General features: G+C 44.1%; 1 pseudogene; it reads right to left on the bottom strand.

Moving 5' to 3' along the window:
- Window positions 1-274: 274 nt before the first annotated feature.
- On the bottom strand, window positions 275-392 carry LOC145391283 (5S ribosomal RNA; annotated as a pseudogene).
- Between the last annotated feature and the right edge of the window lie 4,110 nt (window positions 393-4,502).

The raw sequence follows: 4,502 nt of genomic DNA on the forward strand, positions 1-4,502 counted from the left end.
GAGAGAAGCGCCAAAGGTGGTGGTGATCATTGAATTCATCTTGAAATGAGATTTTAGTGGAGGTAGAAATTGGTAGGCTATGTTCCATCTTAGAAAAACCATAAAACCATAGTCAAAGATTTTTTCATAATCATTAGAATTATTAGATAAGTCCCATCCATCCATCCATTGCCAGACGCCATGTATCCCAAACGGGGTGGTCAAGGGCTTAGAGTTAATTGTTTTACAGGGAGGGGGCACTAATCCTCCACCAACCCCACTTGACACGTAGGGATGCCAACAGCATCTGGTGTTCCCAGGCGGTCACCCATCCAAGTACTAACCAGACCCAACGTTGCTTAACTTCGCTGATCAGACGGGAAGCGGTGTCAAAGAGTGACAGGATAGCCGAAGCTTGAGTGTAGACAATTCAAAAGATTCAAGTTCAGGAACACAACAGCCACCTTTAGCTTTGAACTGAATATAGAGAAAGTAGGAGGACACAGAGAAAGGTTTGTTACCAGTCACCAGAGTGAGCTGAGTTTCTCTAAGAAAAAAAAAAAAAAACAGTTAATTTTAGAGGACGAGCTATGGTGGTTAAGAGAAAGAAAGTTTTACGAAGGCAGCAAATGAAGAAGTGAGAGAGACAGTGGTTCCAGGCATCTCGCTGGATCGTCACCGGGAGAAGGACGGATGGTGGGGGCTTTGATGGTACCCCCCCCCCCAGGGACTCCGAGGCTCGGTGATATGATGCCATTTTTTGATACATTTTGAGTTGGAAGTGTAGTGTGTAATGTGCATGTAGTTTGGTGATAACATTTAGAGAAACTTGTACTGGAGACCGTGCTGGCCTATTCTCTATTTTACTGAAACAATGGAGTAGTTCGGCAAAGGGAAATGGCCAGAAGCTAGTTCCGAGGGTTGATGATAAGGGAGCTCCAGCTCTCCCTGTCATCAGCTTTCTATCAACCTTGAGAGTACCGCCCTGCTCGACTGGTGCTACAGTCTACTCCATCATACACACACACACACACACACACATACACACACACACACACACAGAAACACACACACACACACACACACACACACACACACACACACACACACACACACACACACACAGTATACCTCCTGTCCATCAGATACAAGTTATAATGCTCAGAAGCCTTTGCAATAATAATAAAATAACTAATTATTGCCTGAAGGGATATAATCAGATATCAAGAATTGGTATTAAAGTTTAAAGAAGTCAATATCCAGGTGGCTATTGTGCCCAAATCAACTCAGGAACTCGACCCTTATATACCCAGGTTGGTAAATAATAACCATGTTGAATAGAAATTGGCTTGTGAAATTTTGAGCAGAGTTAGCTGAAAAAAAAAAAAAAAAGAGAGAGAGAAAAAAAATAGCTCGCCGTCCAGCTGTGTATCTCCCTCCCGCCCTTTTCAGGATTTATCACGCAGGTGACTCTAATTGCCTTTACAAGTTATCAGGTATGTATCTTTTTTCAGTATATTTTCCATGAGGTGTGCCTGTACCAGTGTGTATTTGTCAGTTTCAAATAACACATCGGTTGCATTTAATATGACTGTTCTCTCTCTCTCTCTCTCTCTCTCTCTCTCTCTCTCTCTCTCTCTCTCTCTCTCAGTTCATCCACACTGCTTCCCACCCCAACCCACGGCTGTAATAGCAATAATAATTTAAACGAGTAATAATGGATGGAACAGTAAGTTTTTTTTTTTTTTTTTTTGTTTTTTTGTGTGTGTGTGTGTGGGTGTGGGTGTGGGTGTGTGTGAACGGAACTTGGAGGCAAGGAATACTTTGATTTAAAAAAAATCGCATCTGCTGGAGTTTTGTCAGGAGAGTCTTGGTGTTGAGGGATTGGCGGAGGGACTGAATATTGTGCTAGTGTTAAATAAGGTTGTGTGTGTGTGTGTGTGTGTGTGTGTGTGTGTGTGTGTGTGGAGAGAGAGAGAGAGAGAGAGAGAGAGAGAGACAGACAGACAGACAGACAGACAGATTTAGTACTTGTCGGGAGTTAGAGAAAACATTCAGCTGGATCATCCAGGAGGCATAGAAAAAAGTTGGTGAGTGTGGAAAAGTGAGGCGGGAGTGGTGGGCTGAAGTGGAATTATGGCTGGGAGAATGTTTGGTGGGTGGTGGGCTGAAGTGGAATTATGGCTGGGAGAATGTTTGGTGGGTGGTGGGCTGAAGTGGAATTATGGCTGGGAGAATGTTTGGTGGGTGGTGGGCTGAAGTGGAATTATGGCTGGGAGAATGTTTGGTGGGTGGTGGGCTGAAGTGGAATTATGGCTGGGAGAATGTTTGGTGGGTGGTGGGCTGAAGTGGAATTATGGCTGGAAGAATGTTTGGTGGGTGGTGGGCTGAAGTGGAATTATGGCTGGGAGAATGTTTGGTGGGTGGTGGGAGTGGAGAGGGATTGGGTATGGGGTGGGATGGGGTGGAGTGGAGTGAAGTGGGAGTGATGGAGGGAAGTATTTCAGATGGGAGTAGAGTGGGGTGGGGTAGGGTGGGAGTGATGACGATAGTATGTTAGTTGGGGGTGGAGTGATTTGGATGGGGTTGGGTGGAGTGAGTGGGGTGGGGTGGGGTGGAGTGAGTGGAGTGGGGTGGGATAGGGTTGAGTGGAGTTTAGTTGAGTGGAGTGGAGTGCAGGTAATGGCTGGGAGTATGTCAGGTGGGGGTGGAGCGGTATGGGGTGGAGTGGGAGTGATGGCTGGGAGTATGTCAGGTGGGGGTGGAGTTGGGTGGGGTGGGATCGGGGTGACTGATGTCTTGGAGTATGATAGGTGGGGGTGGAGTGAGGTCAGTTGGTATGATGGCTGGGAGTAAGTTTAGTTGAAATAAGTCCTTTGTTGCCTGTCATCTGTTTGAATTCACTATGCACGAATTGTGGATGACAGGTCCATCTTTGAGAGAGAGAGAGAGAGAGAGAGAGAGAGAGAGAGAGAGAGAGAGAGAGAGAGAGAAGAGGTCAGTCATTATACCAGTCTGAATTTCTTCTGTAAGTGAAAGAAAGGCAATTCAAGGCTTTTAATCTACGAATTAATGGTAATGAAATGTAATCGTGAGGATGTTAGAGGGTGTGTGAGAGTAACATTTCCTTTCATAGTTAGGACGAAACCATGACATAACTCTAGCCACATTATTACTTCTTTTCTTCTCAGGCTTTCTGTACCTCTTACCTCAGTCAAGAATAGTTGTTTTTTCACTCTTAGCTTTTTTTTTTTTTACCCATCCTTCTCTGACTTTTTTGCATAACCAGTCATTTATTTCAGCCTTACAGTGACTACGTTCACACGGACAGCAATTTGCTTCACCAGCCTGGTATTTATTTTACCCTGACTGTCATGAACTTCATCCCCCCAGCAAGTTACTTCCGCCGAGCGCTGCTTTTTTTTCCCTCTGCAAATAAATAATCAAAGCTAGATAGGTAGAGCGATGGATACTGACAGACTGATAAATACCTGCAGCTACGAGTAGTTAAACAGATTGGTCATCAAACCGACAGACAGACAATACCCATCCACGGGCCTTAAGAAAAACAGATTTCCCTTTAAATAAAAGCAGAAACTTTGTATATTAAAACCCATCACTCCATCCGCATCCATCAGCCGCCATCTTTTCCCAACCTCAGCCTTCCTTCCTTACTGTTCTACCATAACTTTTATCCCTGCGCTTTTCTCAACGTCTGTTTTCCTCCCTCCTTTTCCTTTCTACTTCCCACATTCCTCATCTTTCTCCTTAACCTTCTTTCCCACTTTCCCTTTCTCATGTATCAGCATTGCCCTCCCTCCGTTTTTCTCCAATTCTCTTCCTTCTTTCCAGCCTCATTGTCTCTTCCCGATTTCCTCCTCCCTACCTCTCTCTCTCTCTCTCTGCCAGGCTTCTCTCCGTTTCGCACAGATCTCCTATAACCCTTTCCCTCTCCTCATTCCTAAGTTTCTTCCTCAAGCTCTCCTCTCCCTTCCATCGCTCTCTGTTTCCTCTTTCTTCCTCCTTAGCTTCAGTAGTCTCTCTTTCTCCTTCCTTTCTACATTTTCTTTTGTTTAGTTTATATTTTACTGAACTGCAGACTCGCTTTAAAAAGAACCCTAGCTCTAAGCACCTGCCATCTTGCGTAAATGTTTGCCTTTCTTGCAACCAATCTTCAGCTCCTTTACATGTTCTTACAGTAGTTTTCTTGCTCTTTGTACCTTTTATGATCGTTATTTCCTCTGCATTCTCCTCCTCTTAATCAGACTTTCCTTTTGTTACATTCCCGTATTGTTTTAGTCACCATCATTTACTCATACAGTCACTGTTAGACTCATGAAGCTTCTCGTTCACTCTTACGTTATGTTCACCTTTTATTATTACCTGTATTACTATTACTTTTTGATTGCTATAGCTGGTTTTCTCACACGATCACTTTTATTAGTGAAGTCAGTTTCATTCACCCTTTCTTTTAACATTCAGTAGATCAGAGAGAGAGAGAGAGAGAGAGAGAGAGAGAGAGA

Source organism: Coenobita brevimanus, chromosome 17, assembly GCF_032717465.1.
Source record: "Coenobita brevimanus isolate Jiangsu-jjx chromosome 17, ASM3271746v2, whole genome shotgun sequence".
Lineage (NCBI taxonomy): Eukaryota > Metazoa > Arthropoda > Malacostraca > Decapoda > Coenobitidae > Coenobita > Coenobita brevimanus.